Genomic DNA, 13,031 nt, shown 5'->3' with positions numbered 1-13,031 from the left:
TTGTAGATTTTATGTACTCCCGAGACGAAAGGCACGTGTTTTGTGTAACCATGCCGGCCGCGTGCCATCGACGATTACGAGACACTGCGCCAAACTGATCACGTATCATTCGTCCTTCACCTCTGTTCCGTACCTATCTTATGCGACTTATGCTAGGCTAGTCCTGCGTAGATTCGTGGACCTCATTTTTTTATTATATGCTCAACCCGATGGGAGAGCTAGTAAAGAGCCCGTAGACGACAAGTGCTCTGAAGCATTGAGCTTGCGTTCTTGGAACAAACAATAGACCGGCGATACAATATCGTCGTGACGACAACGAAAGCTGAAAACAGGTTAGTATCGAGAACGAGACAAAAGTCTCCCTGTCAACAGCACGTGGCCTACGCGCACGAGATAAAATGGATCTCGATGGGCCCGAGCATTTACGTTATCATTAAAGGTACGGGTAGTGCTATTTCGTCCCGGGACGATGTGAAGTGAAGGCGCGTCTGGACCTGACTGACTACGTTCACAGACTTCAGTCTTGAATGTGTTTTTCCTTTGAATTATTTCTTCAGTGCCTGCACGTCCTGTTCTCATCTTTCAGCATCGCCTACGCTCTTTTGCGGTGAGCGACAGCATTGGTTTCTTTTCTGTAACTTACATTAGCTTCGTAAGAGCGCGATCTGGCGATAAAAATTACCCTGATACTTGTTATTTATTTCGATTTGCTGATCGCTTGGCATTTGCAAGAAAAAAAAATACTGAACTTAAAGCATTTTTTTCGAGGATTTTTATGCCAGGCCAATATAGTTTTTTAAAATAAGCGCGTCATAAAATACATGCTTGCTCAGAAAATTTACTTTTAAATCACTTGCTCTGCGTCTGCCCTCGATACGCTGCTGCGCGAAAAACTGCAGCAAGCTCCCTCTCTCGTGTACGTCATGGAGGCAGCCTCGAACTTTTTCATTTTCTTGGGCCTTGGGCCAATAGTGCTGACAGTACCTTAGGTACAAAAGTACTGCTCCAGTTCCTACGAGAGACTGAACTGGACAAATCTCTCTAGATCAGAGACAGAGCAAGTGTGTCACGATATTTATTTATTTATTTATTTATTTATATACCTTAAGGGCCCAATAGGGCATTACATAAGGGGGGGGATATACAGCAGTAATAACAACAACAAATTGCTTCAAAAAATGCAGGGTACAGAAATATAATCAGTCAGAATTCCAAAAAAATACAGAATAGACCGCAACAAATATTCACAGAGCAAACACATTGCGAAAGCAGTACTTTTTACACAAGCAAGAGATTACAATGACTAAAATTGGTTATCGGTTTCAAGAAAAGCAAGTAACGCAGTTTGGAAAGTTGATTGCAGAGAGTGTGCGACAACGCTAGCAGGTAGTGAATTCAACTCATTTATTGACAAAGCAAGAGGGGAAAATTGGTGTTTCTTTGTGCGAGAAAATACTGGTTCTATCTTATGATCATGGTCGATACGCATAGAAGTGTACGAAGCCGGGTGAATGAAAGTGCGACGAAACGGAGAATCAGTGTGGTATAACCTGTGGAAGAAAGATAAACGGGAAAATTTTCTGCGCATGGCAAGTGGGGAGAGATTCAAAGTTTGCTTAATGGCTGACACACTTTCATAACGGGAATAGCATGACGAGATGAACCGTGCGGCTTTGTTTTGAACCGATTCAAGCATCTCGGTAAGGACTGCTGTGTGCGGGTGCCATACTATTGCAGCATATTCTAGGGTTGGCCGGATTACTGCGTTATATGCGTGAAGTTTGGTGTCTTTGTTCGCGAGTTTCAAACGACGTTTAAGAAGGCCGAGCTTTCTTAATGCTTTACCGGTTATATATTCTACATGGCTAGTCCAAGATAAATCGAAATGAAAAAGAATGCCTAAATACTTTATGGATGGAACAGTCTGAATTACTATGTTGTTTATGGCATACACGTTAGGCGAAGGATCTGCAACAGATGAGAAACGGACATGCTTGGTTTTGCTAACATTAATTTCCATTTGCCATATACGGCACCATTCCGATAATTTTGTCAGGTCTGACTGCAAGATGGTTATGTCGTTAGGTTTAGAGATGGGTTTGTAGATGACGACGTCGTCGGCAAACAGACGCAGTGAAGAGTTAATGTTGGACCCGATATCATTAATGTACACTAGGAACAATAAAGGCCCGAGCACGGACCCCTGAGGTACTCCAGACTTGACGGGTCTGGGACTAGAGATGACGTTGTTCAGTTTGACTGACTGAATTCTGTTATTAAGGAAGCCCTTGATCCACTGGGTTGTTTTATCATCTAGATGTAGATTGCAGATTTTAGCCATTAACCGTTTGTGTTGCACGCGATCGAATGCCTTGGAAAAGTCGATAAAAATCGCGTCGGTGTAGCGAGAGTTATTCATAGAATCGTGCAGGTCCGTTAGCAATTCAAACAGTTGGGTGTCACAAGAACGGTTAGTACGGAAGCCATGTTGGTTGTCTATTAGCAGGTTGTTTGTATTCAGGTGGGAAATTATGTGCGTAAACAGAATATGCTCTAGTATTTTGCATGGAATAGAAGTGAGCGAGATAGGTCGGTAGTTATGAGCTGAAGATTTTAGACCAGATTTAAATATAGGTTTTACAAATGCCGATTTCCAATCATCTGGGACGCAACCCGTGTCAAGAGACTGCTGGAATATTAGTTTCAATGAGTACGCTGATTTTTGAGAGGTTAATTTCAGTAGTTTAGCACTTATTCCATCAGGCCCTGGAGTAGTCTTGTATTCAAGTCGCTCAATCGCTCGTGTTACACCATTTTCAGTAATGACAATAGGGGAAAAGGGAACGTGGATGAAAGTCTCTGGTAATGCTTGTGTGTCTATTGGAAGCTCATCGGAAAATATGGAGGCAAACTGATTGCTGAATATTTCTACAGTGTCCTCTGGCGACAAAGAATAGCCAAGGTCGTCGTCCAGCAAAGTCGGGTCGTTAGAGTCTTTTGGGTTAACTACGCGCCAGAATTTTTTAGGGTCAGTTTTCAGGAGGTTAGGTAATGTGTGGTTAAAATATTTATGTTTGGCATCTTTGATGCTGGCTTCGCTTTCCCTAGATACATTCTTATAGTTATGCCAATCTTCTGGTGCATTTGTGCGTGACGCCTTTCTAAACGCACGCTTCTTTTTATTCAAACTTCTTTTAACATCCTGCGTGAACCATGGGTCGTTTGTCTCTGATCTGATGGTCATTCTTGGAACACAGCTATGTTCGATTTGTTTTAAAAAGTCTCGAAATTGAATCCAGTTTTCATTTGCTGCACGATTTTCAAGATTGGCTTCGAAACGGGGTGTAAAGTCTGCCAGCATACGATTCATTTTTTCGACATTTGCACGTGCGTAATTCAGTAATGGTTTGGTTGACATGATTTTATCGCAGCGTGGTAGAGATAGGGAGCAATGTACGACGCGGTGGTCGCTGATTTCTTCCAGAACATGGGTAACCGCATTATCAGGGTGATTAGTAAGTATTAGGTCTAATATGTTCTTTCCGCGCGTAGGTTCCGTCACAAGCTGCGACATGTGATGCTCGTGCGTTAGGTGCATAAAATTCAGGCTTTCTTGGCGATGGCTCGTGCAGCTAACAGTGGAGGCAGACCAGTCTATACCAGGGTAATTAAAGTCCCCACCAAGAATAACAACGGAGTTGGGGTGCTTGTTTAGAACATGCTGAAGGGAATCGTTTAAAAGTTCAACGAACTCCGGGCGGCTATCAGGTGGTCTGTAGCACACGCCAATGACACACGTCACATGCGCCAAGCGCGCAGTGACCCACAAAATTTCGAGGGTTGAATCGCAGACTATAGCTAAAGGGCAGAACTTTTTCTTAATGGCAATAATTACCCCGCCGCCCCGAGAGCTAGCTGTGTCTTGACGGAATATTGCGTACTCGGCAGGAAGGTTAAGTTCGCTGTTTTCTGTGTCCACCGACAGCCACGTCTCTGTGCCCAGGACAATATCAGCATCACACGCGTACATTAGCGCTTTCAGGTTGTCCAGTTTGTCAAATATGCTGCGGAAGTTTGCCAGGATTACGGAAAGCTTATTTTTAGATGTTGATTTCTGCATGCCTGGTGGATCGACTGAGACGTTGTGTCATGTCGTTAATGGTTGGTGGTTACCGGTTACGTCCACATCACTCTGATTCGTTGTAGTTTCGTTCGCAAGATCTTCGAACCTGGATGGCACTTCGACAATGCTATCTGTGGTAGACTCGTACCTGAAGGTGCTACCACGCATGGAAAGGTGGTTAAATCGGATTGAATAGCTTTCATTTTCAGTGCGAATGGATTTCGCGAAGTCGCGGAGCTTTTTGCGCGCCAATTGTACTTTGGGAGAATAGTCTTCGTCAAGCCAAACTTTCGGGTATTCCAGTATTTTAAGTTTAGGAGCATTTCGCAAAACGTCCATCTTTGATTTAAAATTCAGAAATTTTACGATTATGGGGCGGTCAAAGTTCTAGCGCCGCTGACCCAACCTGTGAGCACGTTCGATGTCACCAGCCTGTATGCCGAGGTGGGTGGCAAAGAATTCTTTAACGATTTTTTCTGACTGTTCGTACCCCTCCTTTTCTGTTTCGGCAATGCCTTTGACAATCAAGTTATTTCTTCGCATCCTGTTGTTTATATCATCCACAACGTCAAATAATTCCTCGTTTACTTTTGCAATGCTGGTTTTCACTTCGCGCACTGAATCACCTACATTTTCACACTTTGTTTCAATTTGCGGCATTTTGCTTAGATTTTCTTCGATTGTACAGATTTTTGAATTAATACTATGAATGTCCTGTTTTATTTCGGTTAGGGTAGCCGTCGTTTCCTCATGAAGTTGGTTTATTAAAGCCAGAACATCATCGATCTTTGGGCCGGGGTTAGATTCCACATCCCCAGAACAAAGCAGGATGAGTGAAATTAGAGAAACTAGAAGCAGGATGGTGGGTCTAGGGGTCTGGGATCGGACAAAGGCGGCTGCAAATCCAAAGCGAGCATTGCGGGAGTTTTTTGGCTGCCGGCAGGAAACAAATGAGCCAATCCTCACGCGGTAGGTATACAGGTCAACACCCATCACACTACTTACAAAAAGACAACAAGGTGGGATCAGCGGCCATAAAACACGAAGAAGCGTTTCCAAAACAACAGCGTGTGTGAAACTACATGCCTACCTAGAACAGCGAAAACAGAACTTAGCCGTGGGAGCCGGTGGCCGCGAATCCCAAGCAGTTGATGGCGGAAGCTCCTTTTGTAGCGTACAGTGGCGCTGCCCTCGTCGTGACGTCAGTAGATGATGTCACAGGAACGATGACTGGTGTAGAAACGGATGATCACGGCTCCAATCTTCGGTGATGAGCGCGGCCAGACAGCAATCGACGGCACGAGGTGATCGTATCTAGAACAGCGAAAACAGAACTTAGCCGTGGAAGCCGGTGGCCGCGAATCCCACCGCGAATCCCATCTTCTCTTTCGCACTGTGGCGTTCATCTATTTATTTTTCTTGGGTTGGTGTTGTTACTTTTTTTCCCGTCGTTTACTTTTCATTTTGTTTGAGCGTTTCCATTAACGATTTTCTTTTCAATTGTATTTTTTTTTTGTCCGGACTCTGTTAGCAGCAATCTCTTGTCTTTCTTGTCCTTTTCTTTTTCTTTTTTTTTTAACGCTTCATGTTTGTCTTCTTCCTACTGTAACCCTGATGTCTGATATGCACCACTCATCAACGTAGTCACCCCCCATCTGGTGTAGCAAGCCTTGTCCCTAGCAGGGCTGACCTCACCAGTTCACATTAAAGAGCATTCTCTCTCTCTTTGGTTTACAAAAATATTCTCCAGAATAAAATAATTTTAGAGCAGTGCAGCCGAGTGGCCTTGATTTGTGCCAGAGACTATACCATCATATTTTAAATGTTGCATGCACCTACGTGGTTGTCGACAGTTTTTGGATTCGCCTTCCATGTGAAAAACAGATGAGGGAGTGGCGACTCCCCAGCCCATTTGGCGTCGGAGGCATTCGTCTGGGCTTTTGACGCCTGTCGTCCGAAGCCACCGCCCGGAAACAAGGCTATGCGGTTATATTAATGCCTCTAGTTCTGTTTGCTCGTACCACTGCAATGCCAACGTGAAGTTAGCACAATAATATACAGCTGAACCTCGTTATAACGAACACTGATGTAGCGAATTATCGGCTATGCGAACTAAATACGCACTTTGGTTGGTCACGCTTTTTGTCAATGACACTTATTATTTTTAACGAAAGTGAAACTGTGAGAGCCACGCGCACTACCGTATATAACGAAGAAGCATTCCACCAGTACATTCGAGAAGCTGCTTGGAATAACCCCCTGTGTCCGAATTTGCAGAAGTAGAACGGGACACGGTGAAAAACTTCAACCTGCTCAGTGCTGTGAATAGCCACCAGGCAAAGATCACATCCTTCCTTGAAAAAATGAGGACGCAGGCCTGTTTTGTGAAATGAACTTTGTTTCTGTTGTAATTTACGGTTTTATGTTCTGGTTCATTGTGCCTCAAATTCCACAAGGAGAAAAGTAATGGTTACCTTGTTTATAGCATGTTCGAAGATTAAAATAAATGCGTGTTTGTATCAAGAATTTTTGCGGGAGCCAGATTACCGATTGATTTCAACCGATTTTTAGCTCTACTGTTACAATGAATATCGGATATTAAGAACTAAATTACTGTCCCGATACTACTTAGTTAACACGAGGATCGACTGTAATATGTTTTGTATTTCCCGCATTACGTCAATGCTGATGTTTTACAGCCCCAAATTTCAAAGTACTTTTATATTTTTATCTTTTGTGTGAAAACAACGTCTTTTGGTGCCGGAATGGTATTGAGTGGATTACCAAAGGCTCGTTCTTTCGAATAAAACAAAGTTGTGTTGTGTCTTTATGATGAGTTCAAATTCTTTAACGTCACAGGAAGAGCAATACACCGTTATTGCATCAGTTAATTTCACGGGATAATGTTTGTTTAGTTCAAACAAAAGACATCTCCCTCCGCTTCAACTCCGAACCCCCACCACGACAAGAAAACTACACAGTATTTAAAATTAAATGTGACTTTTAATGAGACTGGTGGAAACGCAAGCTACGAGACCAGCGGTGAAAGGAGATGCTCCGATGTAGACACCACAAAATTTTCTTAGTCCGCGCCCGTAACTTTGTGCACCCATGACCAACTTATAGCTTCGACTTCCACAGCCTCGTGCTTCCCCAATAGGCCGCAACGCCATTGCATCGACTATAAGCTAACTAACTGGCTTTCGTGTTGTGTTGTGTACAAACGGGCTTCCAGTGTTCTAAAACAAAATCGCCTAGAATTACCTTTATAGCTGTTCACTTTCCTTCGCCGTCATTTTAGTCGTAAACAACGGAAACGGCACAAAACAACTTTCGGGAAAAGGCAAAAAAAGCGCATGAAAAGGAGTGAGATGCGACGCAATAATGAGCACGAGCAAACATGCGGATAATGACACGAACGGTATACGCACGTTCCGGCGGAGGTCTGCGATGCAATGGTCGCCTCAGCTCGCACGGGACGAGTGGCGACGTCAGAAGCTCAGGGTCACTCTGAATTGCGACAGACGGAGCCGCCCGCGAAAGGAAATAGACAATGATCACGAAACGCCGTGAGGCAATCCCCGTCCGCCCTTCGCAAAGAAAACACGCATGGTGAGACGAACGGAGTTGGACGACGGCCTCCGGTCACTGTGGATTTGCGTGAGACTGGCGCATCAATTCTTCGCATGTTCTATAAGCCGGTACTTTCCGTTAGCGCGTTCGAGTGAGTGAGTACTTTCTGTCTCTATTTAAATAAAAATGCACCAAGACAGCGTTGTGTGTGCCGTGAAAAATATTATTATTTATTCGGCGGTGCAACTATGTCACATAAAAGAATCTCAGGAAGCGTCTCAGAGACACTTAGCGGGACACGCTAGCCGTTCGCGTAGGTGGCTGGTGCGACATCCAGCCGCTGTAGCGAAGCGCTGAATGAGTGCTTGTTACGCATGAAGCAACAACAACAAAATCAGTTGTCCTTTGGGACGTCGAAGAAAGTCCATACTTCTTGCCTCTACCGAGGTAAAAAAGGGGTTGCCGTTGAGAGATAAAAAGGAAGTAGTTACGGAAAGGCACAGTCGCCTGCATATCTACTCCACTGTGTGTTTACAGGGCCTGACGTTTACAAAGAAATCTGCTACCACAACGAATGTGTGCTTTTCTTTCACGCTAGAAAGGAATAAAAATCAAGCCGAGGCTTCTAGTAATGCTCTAGCTGGTTCTCAGCCTGATTCTTTTTCAATTATGTACTCACCAGATTAGATCAAGCAGAGTTCCTTGCCAAAGGATACCGATGTTTTGGGCCAGACGGACAACAAAATTTTAACATTCTGTAGGGCCGCGCCATTTGCATTGTCTACATAGCCGTATTAGTGACCAGCTCATTTTTGTTAAGTACCGTATACAGTTCGTTGACATGCATGTCACGCCGCCGTTTCCTTAATGCACGTTGCGCAGTTGAGTCCCTCGACGAACGGCCATGAGCGCGGTATTATTCGCCAAGCTCGTGTCGCCCATGTGGGACTGGCGCTGGATCACTACGGCAGTGGTGTTCGCGCTGACGTACTTCGTGGGCCGCTTCTACCACCGGGTGTCCAAGTATCCGAAGGGGCCATTCCCGCTACCGCTGGTCGGAAACCTGCTCAGTAAGTATCCCTCACAACCTTAGAGAAGCTACGCCTGCAGTTTTGAAATTCCCATCAAGAAAGCTGCATGAAAAAGGGAAAAAGATTCGCACAATGGAGTCAGTTCCTCACCACCAGTGGCTGCTCGGGCCAAGCTTCGAAATCGCAGATGGCGAAAACCTACTCCGAGGAAACTATTTGCCGTGTGCGCCATTAATGAAAGATAAAGAAGGCAGGTCTTGATAAGAAAAGTTCTAAAAAGATGAATAGGGTCACTGTAGATATCGCGCAGCTGTTGCAGGCGCACAAAATACCCGAACAACGTAACCTATTATGCTGGTGTTTCTTTTTCAACACTGCGACCTTGTATTGAGAAATTGATATTTACTTTTTTTTGTCTGCCGGAATTCCAGCTCGAAAATTATCGATCACAGATAACCTGATTAGTAGACTAAAAATACCACTTCGATTTCTTATGATTAAATTCCCTTAGATGAGCATTCGGGCCCTTAGGCATACTCGCAGTGGTCCTCGGGCCTTTTTGGTCCTGAAGGGACAGTACGCAGCCTATCGTGATGCACCGGTCTCTAATTGGCGGCAGTGAAGGATGCAGAAAGGTGATTATGCTCCATTCAGCACGTTGTTTTACGCCTTTAAGTTAAGTTGTAATTGTTTGACTCGAAATTTTTGATTTATTTACATGCGCCATGTTTTATTTTCATTCTTATTCAAAGCGAAAATCAGGAATTACTTAATGCTGTAATAATTTACAGCGCTTTGTTAAAGTTTGACTCAGGCCCATAACTATATCACAATTTTTTTTTCAATTAACATTTTATTTTATTTTTTACATTTCCACTTCTTACTTCGTTCAGCAGTAGTACCCACTCCAAGTTCCTGTTGAAAGCACCGAAGCAACAGAGCTGAATTTCCGCACGGTACTCTGCTCTTTGGTTGGAGCAAGACGTCAACAGTTAACAGTAACCGGTGTTCTTATTCGAGTGATTAGCTATAACGTAGCTAATCGAACGCCAAATAATTATTTCGGCTTCGGCTTGACCTGTCAGGTACCAATTCAACTAGAGCCACTATACACGTGACGTCGCTCGCACCGCCTGTCCGCAGCGCTTCGAGGAGTGGACGAGCTGCATGTCAAGTCGACCGAATGGACCAGGAAGTACGGCGACGTGTTCACCCTGTGGATGTCCCACAAACCCATGGTGGTGCTCAACGGATACTCTGCCATTCGGGAGGCCTTCCTGGACCGGAGACACGAGTTCGCCGGACGCTTTCCGACGAAGATGGGTGAGCTGTACGCTATCGAATGCTGAATTGCTTCAGTAATCGGGCAAAGACAAATGGATGTTTTCTTTGTCCAAAGTGCACAAGTCAGCTGACAGGACAGTAGAAGTCAGAAAGCGAGACACACCAGTTCACCTCGAAGAGCCCCTAAATTAGTGCCTGTCGGTAAAACGGCTTTTCCTCAAAACCAGACAGCAACTATATCCTTTCAAAAGAAAAAGAATCTTCTATGGTAAAGTTTAGTGAGAGAATGCGTAACCGCCAAAAAAAGCGTCACAAGACACCAGAAAAATTTCTAAATGAGAAAATCGTAGTTTTCCATATTGGTATTATCCTCTGTGAACGGTCGACAAAGCGCCATATTTTATAGCTCACAAAGCATGACATGCATTTGTCGGGCATGAAAACGTTTCTAAAGTTTCCCTTTTATGTCGGCCTATAAACGAGGAAGGACCCGCCACACAACTGATCTACCAATCGAGCAAAAAGGAGATAATTATTTCTTTTACACGTCCATTTGTACCGATGGTCCCGCGGAAGCATAGCATTCGTGCTGCAGTTGAATTTTCGTGGAAGTGGCCGCAGTAGATGATGTCATTGCTGTCGCACTCGTAACATTGTAAGCCTGACAAAGTTTAATTACCCTTTCCTTTTTTCATTTGTCCTTTAGGTGAGTTGCAAACTCAGGGCAACCACGACATCCTGTTCGAGGACTACAACCCAAGATGGAAGGCGCTTAGAAAGGTGGCTCTTCTGGCTGTGAGGCGAGCATGTTTTTGACAACCAAGGAGTACTTTAGAGATATACACAATGGGCGTATGGAGTGCCATTATCGTATTCTTCGAAAATTTAGCGGAGAAAATGGTAGCGTTTCCTTTTCGAGCTATGTTTGCTGAAACTTATGAAAAAAACATAACAAGCACTGTGTGATTACAGAATAAACCACCTGTGCAAAAGAGTTATATAGGTCGAAAAGCGTGATCAGCACAAATAAACTATTAATAAAGAACAGTGGGGCATCTAAATCACCAGTGACTGCCCTTGGGCCTTGTTGCTCATCCTCGTGCTGCGGTTTTTCACTGGTTTGTTTTTGAGCAGATGCATGAACCAACCGCATTAATCAGTAACCGATTGGCAAAATTCATGCAATTAGAATTGCTGCAAATTAGAAGACGAAAGCAACGTCTTACGACATTATTTCGTTTAATAAAAGGGCCAACGAAAATTTATAAGGGCGAGTATTTACACTTTCCAGCTAAGGGTAGCGCAAAATCAATTGTATCCGCATTGAGTCGGAGCGTTTAGAATTGAATACCCAGCAAGGGGACCTTAAGCGAACAATAAATGATGATGATGGTTACACCTCTCAAGGCTCGCACGGTAAACATAGGAGCGATGGCGGATAAGGATCCCAGTAAGGATACGCAACATCCTCCCAAAGAATTCCCGACTGGAGCGGGAGGGGGTAGGGGGAAGGGGAGGCTCGGCGGCCCGAGTCTCCTCCTGAGTTTTCCGGGGTTGGTGGGGGCGGGGGGGGCAGAGCCATCTCTCCCCCCTCGGCGATGCTGACTCTTGCCCCCTCCCCCCTCTCCCCAAAGGTTCTATTGCCAGAGTTGTGATACCTACATCCCTTGAGGTTCTATTGTGGCCGAAACCTTATTGCGTCATAGTTGGTGTGGACGGGCACGGCTTGTAACTCATACTCTATTTATTGCTTCGAATTCTGGCCATAGGAGGACAAACGCACTAGAAGCACCAGCGGCGGTTGCATTATCCGCGTTTTTATTGCACTTTTTTAGCGTTTGACTGCTAACGCCGGGTACACACAAAATACATTTAAATATACACGCAGGAATAACTCCATTGTATTTTTATAAAGAGAAGGACGTAGCCTACTAGCCATCATTTCTTAAATTTAGGGATAACGCATGCTCAGGGAATGAACACGTTGCTGTATGTTCACCTCGCTCTTAACTGCTTTGCGTGTTCTATTGTTTCTGAAAAAAAGCTGCAGTTTTCAGTGACCCCTTCGGCAGAGTTTTTTTTTATCAGCGACTTGTCACATGCGCGTGAGTGTTATGTGTCTCAGTGCTCTTTCCAGTAGGTAATCATAACCACTCATGGAAAAGAAAGCTCGTGTAGTAATTTACATTTTGTTATCCGACGCCCACCGAGTCACCATACGTGCCAGAGAGATGCAGACGCCACCTCGTACCCACGGAAAAGAGGGCCTTTATTGTTGTTACACGCTATTTATAACCGGGCTGCGGTTACTGATGATGGCAATGGAAATTCGCCACCTTAGCACTGTGCTCCACCTGGTGGCATGAACATAACTAAATTACACATCCCCCCTCCAAAAAATGGCAGCACACCGTCACACAACACAACATTGCCTCCTCCCAAAAAGGGGCAGCGCACCGTCACTGCAGTGTCTGATAAGTCATATTGGGCAAGCCACGCAGGCTTTCGGTCTCTGGTGTATCGCCGTGGAGCCTCACTTTAAGCACTTGCCTCAGTCCCACCCATCCAACACGTTTCTTGGTACATTCATGTCTGTGACATCAACACTCGGCACACCAGCACTTGCAGTTGAAGTTGGAACTGCCGTTCTGTCGGTGCTGGACGGGGTAGTAAGTGGCTGGAACAACTGGCACTAGGGTACTGTGCTGCTGTGGAGCCGGAAGTCCCTGGGGAAACGCAGGTTGTATATGTCGCAGGATTCCACGCTGCAGTGTATGGAATCAGCCGTTCACGATTCCAAACGCGACCGTCGCTTAGCTCGTACGTGTCCTCATGTTGGCGCCGGACAACGGTGAAAGGAGGGGAACATGATGGGGAACTCTTTGGCACATGTCTCGGTAGCTTAATCCAAACTGTTTGTCCTCCACTCAATGACGAATGTTTGGCTGCACGACGTCGATCCGTATAGTGCTTGCTTGCAAGCTGTCTCCGAGTTACCCTTTGTTTGACGGCTTGAAGCT

The 13,031-nt window shown here is 44.9% G+C and overlaps 1 protein-coding gene across 1 annotated transcript in view; it reads left to right on the top strand.

The window, feature by feature from the left end:
* Positions 1-446: 446 nt before the first annotated feature.
* LOC144170637 (steroid 17-alpha-hydroxylase/17,20 lyase-like) overlaps positions 447-13,031 on the top strand; it is an 80,804-nt gene continuing 68,219 nt past the window's right edge. Inside the window, exon 1 of the mRNA XM_077700560.1 lies at positions 447-607. The gene's annotated coding sequence lies outside the window, so the exon portion shown is untranslated. The remainder of the gene's footprint in view (positions 608-13,031) is intronic.

The sequence above is a fragment of the Haemaphysalis longicornis genome, unplaced genomic scaffold (assembly GCF_048455015.1).
Source record: "Haemaphysalis longicornis isolate Haplotype H1 unplaced genomic scaffold, Haemaphysalis longicornis Haplotype H1 scaffold_2, whole genome shotgun sequence".
In the NCBI taxonomy this organism is placed as follows: Eukaryota; Metazoa; Arthropoda; class Arachnida; order Ixodida; family Ixodidae; genus Haemaphysalis; species Haemaphysalis longicornis.
This window is presented reverse-complemented; position numbering and strand designations above follow the sequence as displayed.